This window comes from Patella vulgata, chromosome 5 (assembly GCF_932274485.2).
Source record: "Patella vulgata chromosome 5, xgPatVulg1.2, whole genome shotgun sequence".
Lineage (NCBI taxonomy): Eukaryota > Metazoa > Mollusca > Gastropoda > Patellidae > Patella > Patella vulgata.
The window spans coordinates 68,039,702-68,061,844 of record NC_065883.2 but is presented as its reverse complement, the minus strand read 5'-3'; the positions used below and the strand labels follow the sequence as shown (position 1 = coordinate 68,061,844).

Sequence of the window (22,143 nt, the reverse complement as noted above, 5' to 3'; positions counted from 1 at the left end):
CCACTAACAGGAGGAAACCAGGTTGGGAAATTCCGGAGAACTTTCTCGTTCAACATCTTCGTCGACCACTTGATAAAATGAAATGAAATGAAATGAAATGAAATGATTTTTAACGTCCTACTGTTTTGCTCCGAACTGGGCTAATGAAGACGGGCATAGGCCATACAGTGTGCTATGAGGGACATTTTGCCCGGGCAGCGACCATACGGCCTACTCTTATATCGAATTCCAACTGTCAATGGATCGTTTACGTGCGCGCCAGTGTGTATACGGGACCTCGTTTTTTGTTCCATACGAATGACTAGACAGCTGCCCTTCTCAGGCCCTTTGTCACTGACAAGGGGGGCGGGGGACACGCCGGGAAATCTGGATGAACTTTCTCGGCCAATGCAGGGATCGAACATCCGGCCTCCAGGCTAGCGAGCCAGCGTCTTACCCACTTAGCAACCGTGACCACCACCCCTTGACAACCTGATTAGTCTACTTGCACCAAAATCACTTCTTCACGGAGGACCCAATAACCATCAAACGAAAGACATACTAGGTCATCTACGGGACATAACACAGATATCATAAGCTATCCGATAAACATATTGGAGTGTCATTCAGTATATGACGTGATCAACACAGGTCAGATCACTCGACGAGGCACTGCCAGAAAATTTCCATTAAGTTTTCAAATTCGTTATGCATTTATTTTTTCAAAAGAAGAAATATGTCTCCTTCTCATTCTGTAATAAAATAACAAATATATTAGTCGTAAACAATCGATTTATTCCCCACCCCACTCCTCCTCCATTTTCACTGGATTGCTCAAAACTGAATTTTATTGGCAATTAATTGTGATTTTTAAAAAGGGAAAACAAAGAATAATAATAATTTAAAAAAAGCATACTGAATTAATTTTTTATCATTTCAGGACAATTATTCAAATTATGATAAATTATTTACATTATTGATTTTTAAGAAGTAGCGAATAAAAGAAATGAAATTTTATTCAGGATTTTCTACAAATAATGGTTAAGTTTAAACTCCGATATAAAAGTTAGCGAGTAATCACTGTGTTTTACTTGTGATAACCTCGTTATTGCAATCATTATGAATTAATGGAAGAGGAAAGAAAAAAACAAGAGTTACGAAGAATCTCCTTCCAGTATTGATTGAGTTTTTATGTTGTTGGCCTTCTGTTACTCTTCCCATCATACTTGTCTCATTGTTTAAGTATCTTTAGAGAGAGAGAGAGAGAGAGAGAGAGAGAGGCGGGGTAACGTCCACTCGACACAAACCAGGTCATTTCGGAACTAACGTATGGACATGGAGAAAACCCTTGAGATTGGACAGGCAACCCTTGTCACGTAATCGCGGGGAATCGAAACCACGCCAATTTATACTCGATGGTAGACCATAAACCATTCGGCCTCGTAAACACCATTATGGCGCGGAATACTGGCAAATCTATGAACACACAGAGATTTTACTGATTATATTATAGTCACTAGAGAATTTAGGAAACTCTTTGAATACAGACCGGTCCCTAGAAATGAGGTTGGCCAGACGGTCCTACTCCTTGTCACGTACAAGCTTGGGATGGAACCACGCCACACGACTCCGTGACAGATCTTATGGTCTAAAACGCATGCGTTTAACCAATCGTGACAGGTAAGTATTAAAAGGGCTCCCTGGTATCTCTAGCGACGATTAGGAATCCTTTGAATGCAGACCGGTCCCGTGAGGTTTTTTGGGGAATCTTTTGAATGCAGCCCTACCCCTGTGTATTGCGAGCTCTTAAAATAATAAGGGAATTTAGGGGTTCCCGTGAATACGCACTGGTGCTTATAGTATTTGGAGAACCTTTGAATACAGAGATTTATAAAGTCCTTTTAATACTTACAGGTCACTAGAGATTTTGGGAAAATCTTTGAATGCAGACCGGTCCCTATAATACAGCTCTTTTAATACAGAATGGTCCCTGGAGATTTTATGGAACCCTTTGAATACGGGCAGGTCCCAAGACAATTTAGTGATACCTTCGAATACAGACCGGTCCCTGTACAGTATATGAACATGACTCCGCCATTGAGAGATACCTTCGAATACAGACCGGTCCATGTACAGTATATAAACGCGACTCCGCCATTTACAACACAATGGAGGATCAGGACGGGGGAGTTTAACGATTATTGGCTCAATGTAAAAACAAAATATCTTTAATTAGAAAAATTCTTATTTCGTTTCGCTATTTTTTCTAAAACTGAACTCATGTTTACTTTGTATTAAGAATAAGGTAAATAAGTGGACCTGTGACATGAACAGTTTGAAATAAATTTTAATTAATATCCTTCAGTTTTTGGATGAAAAGAAAAACACTTGGTCGACTTGGGTGAACAAGTTGATTGGCACCTTAAATAAAACAATTAATGCAATAACTACTCCAGCAGTTTTCTCCATTGTAAGAAAAAGACGCATTTGTAATTATTACAACTAAGTGTTTATTTGTGTTTCACTTATTGTTTGTTTTTGTTTTCTGGCTTCAATAAAACAAAAAAAAATCATCGATTCTTATACATCAAAATAGATTAATTGTAAGGCAGTGAAGATTTATTTGTAGAAATTAAATTGATGAATGATTGATACAATTTTCTTCTGATTACAAACCACACAAGAGGTTTATATCGGGGGCGGGGAGATGGGGTGGTGGTGGGATGTGGGGTACTTTTAATTGACAATTGATGAAGAATATAGCACATAATATCATCCATTTTCTGTTGTAAATCCTAGATTACTCTGACGTCAATAAACCATAATACCATCAATCTCTGTGAGAAATCCTGGATTACCATGACACCAAAAAAAATTAATATCATCCATTATCTGTGGTAAATCCTAGAATGCTCTGATCTCAATAAACCATACTCTGACGCCAATAAACAATAATATTATCCCCTCTCTGTGAGCAATCCCACATTACTATGATGCCAATAAACAGTGTGAGCAATCCCACATTACTCTGATGCCAATAAACAAAAATATCCTCCATTCTCTGTGAGAATTTTACATTACTCTAACGCTAATATCATTCATTCCCTGTGATAAATTCTACATAAACCATAATATTATCCATTCTTTGTGGTAAATCCTACATTACTCTGGTCTCAATAAAAAAAATTATCTATGTTAAATCCTAGATTACTGAAATATGGAAAGTTACCCTGGATTTTCCGGTGTGGTTTCCCTTTGTCAGTGGTGCTGGACGGGGTCCTGACAAGGAACAGCTTATAGTCGTTCGGATTGAACGAAAACCGAGGTCGTACGTACACTTTGGCGTGAATGTAATAAAACCTTTGACAGTTAGAATTCCAATGCTGCTCGAGCGACATTCGCTCACAGCACACTGTATGGCGTATGTCCGTCTGCGTTAACCCGGTTGGTGAAAGAACAGTAAGACGTTAAACCCCATTTCACCTCATTCATGTTAGTTTTGGCACGACCTAGTTTGTTATATATAACTATTTGTTATTATATGACCTCTGACCTAACTTTTGATCGATATGAACCTATTCTCTATCTCTCTCCACGCTACAACCTTATCAATACCCTGACCTCATTCTTACCAAGGGCTAACTTCCGTCACTTCCATTTATTCCCACTTTATAAAGAAGGCTTATGATACCCTCAAAGATTTTCAATTTGCAGTCTAGTTAATAGATCGCGCAATTCCTTTTCAAAACCCAAGTAGGCCTACTAATACGGACACTTTACGTCACAATGATTTGAATCAATGCAATGTTCCTGGTATTTTTTTTTCTTCATTTTTTTTGTAATACCTGTGTTCATCATAATACTGATATTTTTTGTTAATATCTGATTCATTAAGGTTATGAATTAAAAGCTATACTTTATTGTAATATAATGGCATTATTCTCATTTATTTCAATCATATTAAACTAAGACAGATAGATTTTAATACGAAAACAATTAAGCATTGTACATTGCACGCACCTGCCTATATAAGCAGTATTGTTAACACACATAAACATGTCAACTAAATACACAATGCGCTAGAAATCCAATAATGTTTTATTTTCGATATTTAAATGTACAGAAATATGGAGGGGGGGGGTCCTTTGGGGTGCTCAACGTCCTCTTCCACGCCAGAAATAAGGGTCTGAAAGGATTCTTGAGCTAATAAAAATTGTATTATCGATGTTCTGGTAGTGATTTCTTTAGATGATAAAAACGTATTTTCTTTGCATCGTTGTTCTTTGGATAGTAAGTTCTTTAGATAATACAAACGTAATATCTTCGCATCGATGTTCTTTGGATAGTAAGTTCTTTAGTTAAAACAAACGTATTATCTTCGCATCGATTTTTATCGATACAAATGAATCCCAGTCAAGGCGATTGAAAAGCTCTGGGAAATGTTTAAACAAATTTCTGTCATAACTTAAACAAGTACGCGTGTACTGTGGACCAGAAACGAAGCATTACACCATCGCCGCCATCTTGGAATAATTGTTACCTCACAATCGATGAACAGCCTCGGACTTTTTCCAAAGACAGTCATCCCCTATAGCAACAACAAAAATAACAATGAAATGAAAAGAGGTTTAACGTCCACTGTTCTGCACCGATCGGGAAAATGAAGACGGGCATACGCCATACAGTGTGCTATGAAGGACATTTTGCCCGGACTGGGGCGCTTTGGCCAACACTTTTATCGAAATCCAACTGTCAACGGATCTTTAACGTGCACGCCAATTTGTACACGGAATCTCGGTTTTGCATCCCATCCGAATGACTATACGTTGTCACAAAAACAACAACAATATACGCAGTTCCTTTATATAATCATTTCGTCATGTAATGAAAACCATCAAAAGTATGCATCGGAGTCAGATAAGGATCTAATTAAGATTATATTGGCAAAAAGCAGCCATGATTGTAATAGTTCATCATCGCAAACGGCACCAACTTTCTGAGAATCCACTTTGTAATTTCATTATGAAAGATACATGACCAGCCCAGACGATAATCAACTCATCTGGATTCTTTCTTTTTGGAAAATAATAATGGTTTTATTTCTGTCCTTGGACTAATTTGAATAAATTATTGAAATAAGCCCTTTATGTCACTCATCCATGTAATATGAGAGCACGAGACCCTTTACTGATTCTTTAATTCCTTGATTAGTTCAATCTAAGAAGAATAATTCTTGAGGAAAGAAACTTTAGATATCAATAACTGTAACCTAGGACGACATGGATTTCATCATGCACGATATTTATTTCATTTATCAACCATCATACGCGTGTCTTTTATTTTGCAGCCAAGCTTAAGTACAGAGTTGAGAGAGAGAGAGAGAGAGAGAGAAATGAAATGAAATGAAATGGGGTTTAACGTCCTACTGTTCTGCTCCTATACTGGGCTAATGAACACGGGCATATGCCATACAGTGTGCTATGAGGGAAATTTTGCCCGGGCAGCGGCACTATCGCCTACTCTTATATCGAATTCCAACTGCCAAGGGATTTTTTACGTGCATTCCAATGTATACACGGGACCTCGGTTTTTCGTCTCATCCGAAGGACTAGACAGCTATCCTTGTCAGACCCTCCAATGCAGGGATCGAACACCCGACCTCCAGGCTAGCGAGCCAGCGTCTTAACCAACTAGCCACCGTGGCTCCGAGAGAGAGAGAGAGAGAGAGAGAGAGAGAGAGACGATGGGGGTGACGTCCACTCGACACAAACTAGGTCATTTCGAGACTAACATATGGTTCAATTTCATTTCAATAATTCGCTTGCGCGTAGGGTTCTTTAGCAGTGGCAGAAAACCGGAGGACCCGGAGAAAACACAAGAGGTTGGACAGGCGATCCTACTTATGATACAACGTGCACGCGCTAACCAATTGGCCATCCAACCCCGCTGTAGATTTTCGAATTAATACAAATATCTAATCATTACATTAAAAGATGACTTATTGTTCACAGGATTGGAATTTCGTAAAGCCATCTTTGAAGATGAATACCGAAATGAAATGAAATGAGGTTCAACGTCCTACTGGGTTAATGAAGATCGACATACGCCATGGAGTGTGCAATGGGAGACATTTTGCACTTTCTGTAGACTTACGATCTCAATTTTAATCCCACGTAACATGTTTATATTATATGTCATATGATTAACTCTATTTCTACGTAATATAATTGCCTATTATTTCTACGTCGTATGATTTTATTTTATTTCTTCATACACGTCGTATGATTTAATTTTAATCCTACGTAACATGCTTAAAGGAGCTAAATCGCTAATATTTTGGATCTAGAAATTGACACAAATGGGTCGCAACGTATATAATAATGTAATGTGAATGTATATAAACCGATTTACATTCAACCGTTTCTGTTTTTACTGCAATTTCTAATCAGTTATATTCGGCGAAATACGCAAAAAGTCTCAATCTAATGGCAATTTCTAGCGTCTGGTTATTCCACTCTATACCAAGAGTATTAATTGCGCATGCTCTCCAGATAAGAATATGACGTCACCGTTTGACATGACTTGTGGAATATATCTTGCCTCTTTCTACGAGTCCCTTGTTAAAAAAAAAAAATGGCGCTGAAATGCACCATGGTACACGATTGTCTTAATTATTGGATATCAAAAGCCCATACATTCCCCGTAAGATCACAACATCAATGTAGATTTAAATTGACAAATACTTCGTGTTTTCAATGTCGAAGATTTTGGATGATATTGAGTTAGAGACTTAGCTACTTTAAATTATATGTCATGTGATTAACTTTATTTCTACGTAATATAATTTACTTTTAATTCTACGTCGTATGATTTAATTTTAATTCTACGTCATATGATTTAATTTTAATTCTGTGTCATATGATTTAATTTAGATTCTACGTCATGTGATTTAATTTTAATTCTACGTAATATGCTTAAATTATATGTCATGTGATTTAACTTTGTTTCTACGTCATATGATTTAAATTGCTTGTCTACGTCATATGATTTAAAATTAATTCTACGTCATATGATTTAGATTTGAATTCTACGTCATATGTTTTAGATTTGATTTAGATTTTAATTCTACGTCATAAGATTTTGATTTGAATTCTACGTCATATGATTTAGATTTTAATTCTACATGATTTAGATGATAAATCTAAAATTTGATTGTCATTGACTCTTACTAAAAGGATCCTTGCCGTTAGCAGATTACTGGAAACTATACCGTACTTCAGTCCTAAACCGACCTACTTGTTTTGATTTTGCCTTTGTTCCTGCTTGAGGCGGTCAGTGTATACAAAAAGACGTATTTCGAATCCATTGTCCTTCTTCAACTAAAATGTTATTCCCGATAGCGAATTAAAACAAAATACCAAACATCTGACACAAAACTAACCAGCTGTTTCAACTACGAAACTTCCTTTAAAATACCTTTAACAAAGACGTCTGTAACACCTGATACCATTTCTAGTATGAGGAATTCGTGGGTTTTATTAAGCAAGCGGCCACATGGTCGGTTTTTTGTACGATCTGAAGGATTAAGCACACTTCCCTTGTCAGCTCGCAGGCACCGATCCTAAAGGGCGAGAACGAGGGCTTGCGTAGTCAAAATATCGCCATGCCATAAAGAGTGATGGTATTCTTTGACATTTCAGATTTTCAGTTCTTCCCCCCAGCTATGAATAGAACAAAGGCCAAGGTTATTTTTTTAAAACAAGTACACGCATACTGTGGACCAGAAGCGGGACATTACATCATTCTCGCCATCTTGGTATATTTGTTAACTATCAATTGATGAAACGAAATGAAAAGAGGTTAAACGTCCTACTGTTCTGCACCGACCGGGATAATGAAGACGGGCATATGGCCTGCTCTTATATCGAAATCCAACTGCCAACGGATCCTTAACGTCCACTCCAATTTGTACACGGGACCTCGCTTTTTCGTCCCGTCCGAATGGCTATACGCTGTTACAAAAACAACAACAATATACCTTTAAGAATGGTGGTATTCTTTGGCATTTCAAATTTTCAGTTTTTTCCCCCAGCTATGAATAAAACAAAGATCAAGGTTATTTTCTTATCGTTACAGCATGAAATGGGCACATGTGCACATTGACGCTTATGTCAATTCTCATCTCTTGGCCCTGCTCCAACTCTTTCCTAAACTTTGAACGCTTTCTACAACAGATGGAGCCATGTGTGGCAACCTCTTGCCCCAAAGCATATATGGGGTCCGTTCGATCCCTGCATTGGCCGAGAAAGTTCATCCAGATTTCCGGTGTGGTTTCCCCTTATCAGTGATGCTAGACGGAGGGCCTGATAAGGACAGTTGTCTAGTCGTTCGGATGGGACGAAAAAACATTGGCGTGCACGTAAAAGATCCCTTGGCAGTTGGAATTCTATATAAGAGTAGGCCGTAGCGCCGCTGCCCGGGCAAAATTCCCCTCATAGCACCCTGTATGGCGTATGCCCGTCTTCATTAGCCCAGTTTAGGAGCAGAACATTAGGACATTAAACCCCATTTCATTTCATTTCATTTCTTGTATGGGGTCCACCATGGATATCTTGAGAAGGACAACCTGGACGTATCGTACCAGTAAACACGTGGTTTTCCGCTCTTCCAACCTTTTAACGCTCTTAACATACTAACACTGGAATAACAATTACTGGTTTATTAAAGTGCAACGTTTCGACGATGATACTGTCTTTATCAAGTAAATGATGAAGACCAGAGCATCATCGTCGAAACGTTGCATGTTAATAAACCAGTAATTGTTATTCCATAAATAGTGTTAGTGAGTTACTGTTCAATTACTAAATGCCATTTAAAGAAGTTTTAAGTCTCTTATCCTTCCGCCTCATAATCATGATTATTCACTGGCAGAAATTTATATTCAAACCATTTTCTTCTATTCTACACCAAAATTCAAAAGGGGAAAAGGGAAAGGGAGAGACAGACTATTAATTACTTTTGCACCAGCGTAGGAATGAAATGAAATGGAGTTTAAACGTCCTACTGTTCAGCTCCGACCGGGCTAATGAAGATGGGCATACGCCATACAGTGTCCAAATACGTGCAGGCATTTTTAAAATGTTATATCTGTCAACTAATTATTCATTTCTAAGTTCTTGCCCTTTTCTCCGACTCGTATCGATCTGTTTAAACACGATCAAGACAAATGTCCATGTTTTTCTAAATAGTGCCGGTTTTATTGTGTGGGTTATTAAAAAAACTGTTACCATAGGCATAAAATATTGTGTGTTGGTGTGGCCATAAATAACGTCACACCTTCAACATGGTTTTACTATGCGTAATTCGACACCTGTTACGGTCAAGATGGCCATATTTTAGGATCATTTTCAGATCGTATATTTCTTGGAGTCTGTCAAGATTGTGGTCTAGTGTTAGGCTCCATTACTGGCGGTAAATTTTATTGGCGTTAAACCTTTGATGGGATAAACTCTAAACGATAAAAATCCACGGGAGTTAATTGACGGAGAGCGGATGTTTGAAGTAGTCATCAGGCGAGTGGACTTAATCTCAGATAATCTAATGACAATCAGTGACTGTAACTAAGGGTGATATCATCACGTGACGTCTTCTTTCATCTCGTCCTGTCACTAGCAGGTCGTAATGCTGCGTTAGAATCGCGTCGTATTCACCGTATGTACGAGTTTGACGGAGTTTCTGATTATGAAATCATTACTCGAATTACGTCACTACAGTTAATATGTTTTGCTTGCAAAGTTAGTTTGACAGTAGTGTTTAGAAACAGAAATGAAATGTCGTTTACCGGTCTTACCTTTCTGCACTAAACCGGCTAATGGTTAAGGAGATACGTTTAAGCGAGAGAGAGAGAGAGAGAGAGAGAGAGAGAGATGGGGTTTAACGTCCATTCGACACAAACTAGGTCATTTCGGGACTAACACATGGTTCAATTTTATTTCAATAATTCGCTTGCGCGTAGGGGTCTTTAGCAGTGGGAGGAAACCGGAGGACCCGGAGAAAACCCACGAGGTTGGACAGGCGAACCTACTCCTTGTCACGTACAACCGGGGAATCAAAACCCCGCCAGTTGACTCAATAACAGACCGTATGATACAGCGTAGCGCGCACGTGCTAACCATTCGGCCATCCAACCCCCGATACGTTTAAGCCTCTGCTCACAACCCGCCGGGGAGCCACGGTGGCTAGGTGGTTAAGACGCGGTCTCGCTAGCCTGGAGGTCGGGTGTTCGATCCCTGCATTGGCCGAGAAAGTTCATTTGGATTTTCCGACGTGGTTTCCCCTTGTCAGTGGTGCAGAACGGTGGGCCTGACAAGGACAGCTGTCTAATCCTTCGGATGAGACGAAAAACCGAGGTCCCGTGTATACATTGGAATGCACGTAAAAGATCCCTTGGCAGTTGATCTTCGATATAAGAGTAGGCGATAGTGGCGCTGCCCGGGCAAGATTTCCCTCATAGCACACTGTATGGCGTATGCCCGTCCTCATTAGCCCAGTTTAGGAACAGAACAGTAGGACGTTAAACCCCATTTCATTTCATTTCATTTCACAACCCGCCGTAAGTGCTACTACGGGAAGCCTACGGGATAAATTTTTAGTAAACCCGTGAGTGAGATTTTCGCGTCATTAGAGACTTTTGGCAATCGTAAAGTCCTGGCCCCTATCGCGTATCCGTATTGATTTTGCGTGTCACGTCATCATTGCGTGTGTATTTCTCATACGTGATACGGCACACGTATACGGCAGCACGTATCAAACAGCTTTCATACGGAAAAGGTCCGTATAACAACGTCGTCTTTTTTACCGCATCTTTTGCTACTTTTAGACGCTGAAATGTTGTGCCATAGCGTTTTTATGAATCTATGTGTATTCTAGAACACGAAGGTGTATATTTGATGTGATTTTAACAATGATAAAGACTGGAATTTAATCACTATTTTTGATGAGCTTTTCGCGGAATTTTCATATTTTTCCTGTTTGTCTGTCTGCATGCTGGTTGATCTATGTGCTAAATTTATGGAGGTGGGACCGTACAATCTGTAAAAGGGGTATATACTTTCTGAAATGATACATTAGTGAAACCAAAAATTGCTGTTGAAGTCGAAGATTTTTTATTAAGATTCCAGTATTCGACACTTAATTTTTTTTACATAACACAGCGACTGTTGGGCGACTTTTCTCCCTTCAGGAATTTGTAGGCCAGACACTTGTCTTGGCAGATAACTGCGATCATGCTGCAATAGAACTAAGCTCAGCTCAGCTACTCATACGTCCGTGCACGAAGAATCTGCCAAAACTCTAAAACTATATTGACGCAACGTATCACGTGACGATACGGATACGTGATACGGATGGAAATAATTTCACTTGCCAAAAGTCTCTATTGTGTGTGTTCTGCACCGTAGAAGATCGCAGACTGGCCGTAGAGACTTTTGGTCCTGCAAATACAAAATTTCCACCCGGTTTCTTGCGGCTGCCTGGTCTGCGAACTGCTAAACCCGTCGACCCGTGCGTGTCAAAATACGTACGGTGGGTTTTGAGCTAGGTTTTAGTCTGCTATGAGGGAAAATTGTGAGCTACAGGCCACTCTTCGGGCGATGTTTAATACACGGGTCGTCGGTTTTTTGTATCATCCGGACGACTAGACTTTTTCTCGTGCCAGACTCTCCTACCTGCACCACTGGAAAGGGGAAAGCAAACTGACAAATCCCGAGGATGTTTCTTGACCAAAACCTTGGTCAAACCCTGGTTAGTGGACCAGTGCCCTACCCCATGAGCCACTGGGCCTCTATTCGTGCAGGTACAGTAGATTTCCAATGACCCGCGGTCTGTATCACCATGACCGGCTAAACCCACACATGACCACTAATTCTCTGCTTTATTTTTTTAATTTCGGCTACGATGATGATGGAGATTTAAAAGATGCATTTATTGAACATATTTCGGGTTGGGTTGGCTTGTTAGATTGTTAGTGAGGGATAAAAATAGAAATTAATTCGCCAAATTACGTGAGTTCATTGAACTATTTATTATTATTCAAATTTTTTAATGGTAAAGCGATAAATAATTTCTAATATAATATGATAATATTCGTGATTTAATTACAAAACAATTGTAGCAGGAAGGAAATTATAAATGCAATGGGGTTTAAAGTCCTACTATTCTGCTTCGACTGGGCTAATAAAGACGTGCATATTCTACGGCCTACTCTTATATCGAATTCCAACTGCCATGGATCTTTTACGTGCACGCCAATGTGTACACAGGACCTCGGTTTTTCATCCCATCCGAAAGACTGGACAACTTACTGTCCTTGTCAAGCCCTCTGTCCTGCACCACTGACAAGGGGAAACCACAACGGAAAATCCCGATGAACTCTCTCGGCCAACACCTGGATCGAACCCACTACCTCCAGGTTAGAGAGAGAGAGAAAGAGAGAAATGGGGTTTAACGCCCACTCGACTCAAACTAGGTCATTTCGGGACTAACATATGGTTTAATTTTATTTTAATAATTCGTTTGCGCGTAGGGGTCTTTAGCAGTGGGAGGAAACCGGAGGACCCGGAGAAAATCCACGAGGTTCCAGGTTAGAAAGGTAACGTCTTACTCACTTAACCACCGTGGCTCCCTACTGTTCTGCGCCGAGGACAGGAATGGCATATTGATAGACCTGCTCAAATTATATTCAGTGTATTGCAATGAAATTCAATCAAATAATATTTGTCTGTGCCATTAGCAGCACGTTAAAGATCCCCTAGTAGTTGCAAATCGTAATAAAAGTAGACAATAGTGCCGCTGCCTTGGCAAAATTATATTCAATGAGTTGCAATGAATTTCAATTAAATAATGTTCGCCCGTCTTTTGTGTCTTCTATAGAAGGGGTGGGGGCACGGTGGCTCGGTGAGTAAGATGTCCCAGGTTCGATCCCCGTTTGTCACAGGAAGTTCCTCGGAACTCACCAGCCAGCTTTTCCCTTGTCAGGACCTAGCAAATACAGGCGTCTAGTTTTTCGGTTGGGACGAGAAACCGAGGTTCCGTGTATATCATAGTCAACAGGTTACAGATCCCCTGGCAGCTGGAAATCGAAATACGAGTAGGCCGTAGTGCACATGTCCTGACAAACGTCCTGGTTAGAGCAGACAAGTAAGACTTTAAACCCCATTTAATTTCCTCATCTATGGATATTACCAGTTTAGAGAGAATAAATATTTATTTTGTGAAACGAAAAGCTAGTACTCATCTATGTTGACCTTGCCCGCGGCAAATGGCGGCCTATTTTCGTCGCGAAAACTGAATCGCAGTCTCCATTGTGGGAGTAGTTTACCGGTTCAACAACTCGGTGCTTTGGTTACGATTATTTTTTTTTACTGCGCACCATAAGTTTCAATTTGTCCAACGAGTCCTTCTAGGTATTCTGCGTTTTATTTTTAGCAAATAAAAAGCAAGCTACAACAAGCAATCTTACGAATTCGGCGATTGGCAAGTCACATGATCGACGTAATTTACTGGGTGAACGACATACAGTCTCGAGACGATCGCTACGTGGACCCGTCTGTGATCGGCGAATTTTAATCGGCCCGATCAGGCGAAAAAAAAAACTAGTCTGCCCCTAGTTTCATAATAACTTGTTTCAAAAACTGGGGGGGGGGTTGGATGGCCGAATGGTTAGCACGTGCGCGCTGTACCATAAGGTCTGTCATTGAGTCAACTGGCGTGGTTTCGAATCCCCGGTTGTACGTGACAAGGAGTAGGGTCGCCTGTCCAACCTCGTGGGTTTTCTCCGGGTCCTCCGGTTTCCTCCCACTACAAAAGACCCCTACGCGCAAGTGAATTATTGAAATAAAATTAAACCATATGTTAGTCCCGAAATGACCTAGTTTGTGACGAGTGGACGTTAAACCGCATCTCTCTCTCTCTCTCTCTCTCTCTCTCTGGTTCAAAAACTAACACGATTCATTGCCATGGTTACTTTTAAAACAACATGAGTAATAATATTAAGACGCTTCTATGGTACTAGTACACTTTGCACTTAATATGCTGACCTAAAAGAAAAAAGAAGTCAGTCCTTCATTAAAGTAATGTGAATATTGCTCCCGTGTGATTTGAATTCTGTAAAAAATACAAAAGCTTTACTTTCTGGTTGGTGATCACACAAACTCTGTTTTATGATGATTCGTGTTAATATGTAATTTAATGTGTGATAACTACACAGTCGAGTGTGGTTCATGAATACTTTAAAATAACATTGTCACCCTCACCAGAAAGGAAAATGAAAAGGGATTTAACATCCCTGCACCAACCGTTTGTGGAGTACTAAAGTCTTGTCAACACAACACTTTGATAATTATTTAGACAAAGTTATGTTGTATGCAGGGCCCTGTTTCACGAAATTTTAACTAAAGATAAAATCCAAATTTTAGTAGATAATTCAATTTTGATTGGCTAAGCACTAAAATCAATCTAATATTATCCAATCAAATTACTAAAATTTAGATTTTATCGTAGTTAAAATTCCGTGAAACAGGCCCCAGGTCACATTTCTATAGACAGATGGATTCATACTTGTCAGTCATGTATTTTACAAAGTGAAAAGTGTAAAATGAATTATCAAAAGTTGCCGGACTTTGATGATTCATTTTATTGTGTCTTAAGGTTAAATTCTTTGAAATTCTAATTAGCTGACTGGTAAGTTCTGCACATGGTTAATTGACTGACGGGTAGATTCCTGAGTCCGGTCAATTTCAGTTGCCCTCGAAAAACTATTAAACTTTACTATTATAAACCAATCCAATAGAAAGATTGATGATTGCCCCTTTTTTTCTGAAACAATCATCTACAATTATCAAATTCAGTCACTCTGAAAACTTAATAGAGGACATATTACAAGGCATATCAAACAGAAAATTCACGATTATCCTAAAATTTGATCATTATTGGAAAATTCTGGCCGCCATTTTGAATTTCCGCCATCTTAGATTTGGGAAACTCTTTTTTTAGTTTGATTTTAAATTCAATGACTTTAAATACTCTTTATATTACATATTACAAACCATATCAAAGAGTGAAATGACTTTTATCTGACAAATCGGCCATTTTAGATAAATGTTGGTTGCATTTTGAATTTCCGCCATCTTGGATTTTGGAAACTATTTTTTTATTTAGATTAATTTTAAGTTCAGTGACAATGTTAACCCTTTAAATTATATATTACAAACCAAATCAAACAGTGAAATGACTTTAATCTGAACAATTGGCCATTTTGGGTATATTTTGGCCGCCATTTTGAATTTCCGCCATCTTGGATTTGGGGAAACTAGTTTTAGAGATTATTTTTCAGTTCAATTACAACAAAAACCTTATATTTGATATATTACAAGACATACATTGCGTGATAATCACCCATCCTATCGGGAAATTCATTTTTCTTCAAATTTTGGCGGCCATTTTTGAAATCAGGCAAGCCGCAAACGAAAATGACGTCATAGATACATCTTTTTTCAAAAATCGTGTTCAGCTAGCAATTTCGCATCTGGAAATAGCTGGCCTGAAATGATTTGTAAAAAAATGTCTTATTGTGACACCCCTAGTTATATGTATATCAATGAATAGGCGGCCATTTTGGAAAAGATGGCCGTAACTACCACCAGGGGGAGCTGCTGAGGTGGATCTACATCCCAAAATAATCAGTAGGGTTGATGCCATCAATGTGCCAAGTTTCATGCTTTTAACCCAAAATGCACGATTCTACCAAAAATTCTTCCTTAACCGCCCCACTATATATCTGAGCGCCGTTTCGAAAAAAACCACATTTCTTGATAATGACTAGAGAATCCTAGTCGAAATACATGTACAATCTAATATGTTCTTTTAAATTTTACTTAAAGATGAATTATGTTAGATTTAGATAAAGGACTGGTCGTTCTTGCTACATAAATTCAAACATAGATACTGAGAAATGAATAAATATTGAAAATTTCATTTAAATTACTTTATTCTGGGCGTAGTTATGACTGTTTGAAGATGTAGCATACATCATTTATTATCGTAACAGCGGTACTTGTCAATCGAGACAGTCTTGATTATCCAATTTAGCGTTTAATTTGTAAACCACACAGGTGTTCAAATCCATTTAAATTTCGGCCATCCGATGATCTATACAATTGATTATAGGCCATGTGAATGAATGTCTAAATAATAATTTATATAACCTTTGAATCCAAAAGAAAACGCTCTTCCCCTTGTCAGTGGTGCAGGACGGAGGACCTGACAAGAACAGTTGTCTAGTCATTCGGATGAGCCGGAAAACCGAGGTCTCGTGTATACATTAGCGTGCACGTAAAAGATCCCTTGGCATTATGAATTCGATATAAGTGTAGGCCATAGTGCCGCTGCCCGGGCAAAATTTCTCTCAGAGCTTACTGTGTGGCGTATGCCCGTCTTCATTAGCACAGTCGGAGCAGAACAGTAGGACGTTAAACCCCATTTCATTTCTCTTTCTATATTTTAGAACATGTCCACACCAAAAACAATTTGTTGACTTCGTTACTATTAACATGATTGACGTCAAATTTCTGGGTTGAAAGAAACCAGTGACAATTAATACACTCATTAATAATCATATAGTGACGATTGGCTTCCATTACAATATGGCGGACAAGTTTTATATGGAATTTTGAACGTGTTAATAGTTGTATCTTATGATATATGGAAATATGATGCCCACTTTACTGATGTCATTAAATGTTTTCACTTTCGTTGTTGATCTGATTTTCCGGTCAGAGCTAGAAGGTCAGAGCTAATTTGGGTTTAACGTCGACTCAACACAAACCCGGTTATTTCGGGACTAATGTGTGGTGTATCAACATTTCGAAAATTCCATTACGGTCAAGTGTCACTGTCAATCACGGTGACTCAGTGTCTACGGGGCTGGTTCATTAGCCAGGACATTCGGGGTTTGAACCCGGTGTTGGCTTAGAGGGTTTCCTGGAATCTTCCAGTGTGGTTTCCCCTTAGCAGTGGTGCAGAGCAGAGGCCCTGGCAAGAAACAATGTCTAGTCGTTCAGATCCTTTCATTGCGGCCAGGTGTCATTCTGACTCACGGTGACTCAGTGGCTAAAGGGCTGGTTCATTAGCGAGGATATTCGGGGATCGAACCCCTTGTTGGCTGAGAAAGTTTCCTGGAATTTTAAAGTGTGGTTTCCCCTTAGCAGTGGTGCAGGGCAGAGGCCCTGGCAAGAAACAATGTCTAGTCGTTCAGATCCTTCGGATGGTACGGAAAAACCGAGGTCCCGTGTACAAGTTGGCTTGCAGATCAACAATGAATAAGGCCAACTGACACTGTCTGTCTACAATTAGCCCCGCTTGAGAACAGACACTAAGCTAGTTGACCGACATCTTAATTCCTAAATTTTAGTCAAAAATACTTTGTGTAGTTAGGTAATTTTGAGAAGTATCAGTCATATATATTAGTCCATGTGACAGACCTGGGATTTTGGAACATCATTACCAATTTGATGAATAAATTCAACCATGATTTTCAGTTAGCCTGGTGGTTGAAGTGTTGAAATTTGGTTGATGGACTTCCGGGTTACTTTGCTAAATTGCATTTTGGCGGCCATCTTTAAAGATGGCCGCCGTTATTTTATTGAAATTGAGCGCATCGGGGAAACCTTCATAACTCCTGAAAAGATCGACCTATGGATATGGAATGTGGCTCACAATGTTCACAAGAAAATGCTTCTTCTGGTGCTATATGATACTTGTTGTTGAATGAATCATATATTTTCCAAATCAACAGATTATTCTGGAAAAAGCAAACTTTTGGCATTTTTATTTTCCCAGGTTTTCATGATTTATTTTATAAGTTTACTACCAAATCCTGTTCAGAGTAATTTTAGCCAAATTATGTGTGTGGTCTTCTTAAGTTATTCAATTAGATTAAACTGAAAAGTCATTTATTTTGCACACTGAAGGAACCATAATATTCAACTGACGACATACTTATTATTTTTAACTTGCAACTGCATTCTATTTTATTTTGTGTGTAATTATAGTGTTCTTCCTATTTTCTACTTGTATAATGTATATGTTTTGAAGTTTGGGAGTGACTTATCAAACTCCCCACTTTAAAATGCTATTGCATTTCTAATGATTTTAAATTTATCCTGATATTACATGTATATATGTCTTTGTAGCTTAGAAGGGACCTATGGAAGATTAGTTTTTTTGCAAACTAAATACGTTGCCTCATTAAATAAAGTTTTTATTATTATTATTATTATTATTATTATAGTATCATGCAAGGTAGGGCTTGTGATATATCATGTATAGGGTTTTCGTAGCCACTGAATTTAAAATTGAATTATTTATTGGAATTTTCGATGAAACGGAAAGGTTTGTTCCGCACAGGTATTAGCTTAGAAGGGACAAATACAATTTGTAGAACCAGATATTTGATTAGTGAACCCATTTTTTCTAGGACACCTGTTTCACACAAAATCTTATTTTCTATCCAGACGAACCTTCAGTATAATAATCTATATGCATACAAAGTTTATGAAAATACACATTCAAGCAGCATTTAATATGGTCTACCACCTGTAGGACACTCCCTTCAACTTAAAAATAAATTGTTTATTGGAATTTTCGATTAAACGTAAACTTTCTGTAAAATGTAAAATACTCGACTAATATACCAGTTGTAACATGTTTAACATCATATCTTTCCACGCGAATTAACAATAAATTGTTCATTCGATAAAACGGAAACATTTTTATACTTGTAAAATAAATACCTATTGTGTATATGATACGTTGAAGTTGACCATGTAATACGGAAATTTGCAACACGTTTATAAGCACCATATCTTTCTACATGAACTAACAATAAATTGTCCATTGGATAAAAAGGAGACATTTTTTTTATATATATAACTGTAAAATAATATATGAATTATCGTTTTAACATCATATCTTTTGCCTCCCTTTTCAGGGATGGACACTCAAAAGGAGTATGGTAGTTTCGGGGGTCCCTAAACTAGTCAATGTTCTCGCGTAGTTATGAATTTATGTCGTTTTTGATGAATTATTAAGATATATGCATAAGCTAAAAACACCAGGATATACTCTAGAAAGTACCATTTAAATTACAGTCAGTTTTTTCAAAAGAAATTTCGAGCCTGGTTGTAGAGAACCCCGTCGTTCACCTCACGGAGCAAAGATAAGCCTGTCCTATCCTAGGTATCATATGTGTAATTTTATGTCAACTTCACAATTGTCAGTATAAATATAACATTTACTTGACAATTATCACAATTTTCATCTGGCCTTAAAACATTTTAATTGGATTTGTGTTCCTGGTGTTATAAGCTTTCCAAATATGTATAGTTTGTTTAATAGGGAGGACCTTGTAGCGGAACTGTGTTTCTAAGCAAGCTAAAAATTTTGGTTGCAGGCCTACTAGACTATACGACAAAAGTTGCCGGGCATAGAGGCGTTAATGTAAAAACGGACCACATTACAATTTCTGAACGAATAAGAGAACTTAAATTCTTAACAACTGGATATATCATAAATAATTCTCAATACGGCTTAAAATGGTGCAAAGGCATAGTAGATGAAATTAAAATGACTCACTATTTTGGTGAAATGTCTTGTGATCTGTGAGATACAAAATAATCAATTCCATATTATGCCCCATTGTATTGTTTATGGGGTGTGTGTGGGGGGGGGGGTCGCATAGGATGTGTCATTTTTAGCAGTATCATTAACATCATTTTCAGCATTATTTTTGAGTTTTTATTCATGTTCAGTGACTCTGAAAACCTTATAAAAGAGACATTATAAGCTATATAAAACAGTCATTCATGTTATGGAAATTCTGACCGCCATTTTGAATTTTCCCCATCTTGGATTTTTAAAACTCTTTGTTTAGATTAAACAAACATTGTGCAAGAGCTAAATCTGCCTATTGTAGGTCTTTCTTTAGGCCTGAAATGTTTTCTAAATTATTATTTAGACATTAATTAACTGACCCAGGCCATAATCAACTCTCGATGGCATCGGATTTCTCCGATATTAAATAAATTAGAACGTATCAGTCATATTTTGATTTAATCTAAAAATGGAGGAACGAGACTTAGCTTCGAGCAACCAGTACAGTGGTTGAAATTATTGCACGTGTCTTGTCAAACCTTCAAAGGCTAATATCTTCGCTCGCAATAGAGTAATTTCAATGAAATTGTCAAATTATTCATTTTACATTATCTATTTTCGAACTATTGTAGCAAGAATGGCTAGCTCTTTATCTAAATCTTACGTAATGAATCTTTAATTGTAAGCTCATTGGATAGTACATGTCATATCAAACAATGAAATGACTATTTGTGTAGTTAGATAATTTTGAGAAGTATTAGTCATATATATTTATAGCTTCGTAGTTTTTCTAGCTAAGGGTAATACGTAATGATATGATTTCCAGTTTTGGGGTCTAAAATGAAGAGAGAGAGAGAGAGAGAGAGAGAGAGAGAGGGGGGGGGGTAACGTTCACTCGACACAAACTAGTTCATTTATGGACTAACATATAGTTCAATTTTATTTCTGTACAATTAGGAGCAAACCGGAGGACCCGGAGAATACCATGGGGTTGGGGAGAGATGGGGTTTAACGTCCATTCTATATATACTAGGCCATTTTGGAACTAACATATGAATCAGTTGCTTGGGGGTCTTCGGCTGTATGGAGAATCCAGGCGACCCGGAGAAAACACACGAGATTAGACAGGCAAACCTACTGTTTGCCACGCCAATCCATGACGCCCGTCGTCTAAATCTATTTGTTAAGGCCAGCTCAGTTTTTGTCAAGGTCGCTGAGATGTTATAAATACGGTTAGGACACATGATTGTTGGCGAGATTGTAGGTTAGGGTTAGGGTAAGCATTAGAGCTTGGATCAAGGGTTAGGTTTTAAGAATTTAGGGGAGGGGTTAAGTCTCCACATAAGCACTGACCTAGGATGATGACCGAACTCGCACGTGTTACACCATTGGGATAACCCACCCCTCCCACCACACACACATACACGATGAATAAAAGCGAGACGCGGGCCTATTTACAGTCTAAAACCTCCATTCATAACCACGGATTACTCGATCGACAAGCCTCTCTAACCTAACACTGAAACACTTGTCAAAGGTTCTAAGACAATTAAATTAACGGTGAAGACAAATTGAAGTATTCGATGGAGCTTGGCGTATTAGAACTAATACGCTCGACATTCAAATAAAATCATATCGCTGGAAGTGGAATAATACACAAAGACATAATTCGGTGAACTTGATAGATAAGTATGGTCCCGATTCATTGATAATATTTTGTCCCATTCATGACTTTCTCCATTCTCTATGGAGAGGTGACTGTAATATTAATGACCAGACGAAGAATAGCAAATATGGCTTTATATCGAACCCATAATTATATAAAACTTTCTTTTGCCATCTTGGATACAGCTCACTTTGACTATGTATTATGTATTTGTGTGTGTGTGTGGGGGGGGGGGGTATGAGGTATGGCAACACACGGTTAAGACCTTTGGTTTGTTTCTTGGCTGTGGCAACAAAACTTAAAGCGATAATATTTTGAATCCAGTGAAGACAATGCTGATTATGATGATTGAACTAAGATCAGTTCGGGATTACAATAAACAATTCACTTTGACTATAATTTCAGAGGTTTTGTTCTATTAAAGAACTAAAGTCGTATAAAAATCAAATTACCACGTGATTTAACTGGATATGATCTGCGTTATATGTATTGATAACGATGTTGTCACTTGGAAGTTGTTAAGTTTCTAACTCAATATCATCCAAAGTCTTCGACATTGAAATCACGAATTATTTGTCAATTTAAATCAACATTGATGTTGCGATCTTACCAGGAAATGATGGGCTTAAGACAAAATTAACATTTTACCATTGGTACACGAATCGTATACCATAATGTGTTTCAGCGCCATATGTAACAAGGGACTCGAAGAACGAGGCTAGACTTATCCCACAAAAGTCATGTCAAACAGTGACGGCAAATTCTTATCTGGAGCGCATGCGCAATAAATA

General features: G+C 38.3%; 1 protein-coding gene across 2 annotated transcripts in view; it reads left to right on the top strand.

Moving 5' to 3' along the window:
- Positions 1-22,143, top strand: part of LOC126821696 (uncharacterized) — a 51,963-nt gene that overhangs the window by 13,972 nt on the left and 15,848 nt on the right. Inside the window, exon 2 of one of the 2 annotated variants that reach the window (XM_050550175.2) lies at positions 5,991-6,005. The exons of the other annotated variant lie outside the window; for it this stretch is intronic. The gene's annotated coding sequence lies outside the window, so the exon portion shown is untranslated. Of the gene's footprint in view, positions 1-5,990; positions 6,006-22,143 lie in introns of those variants that run through there. 2 annotated transcript variants of the gene reach the window in all.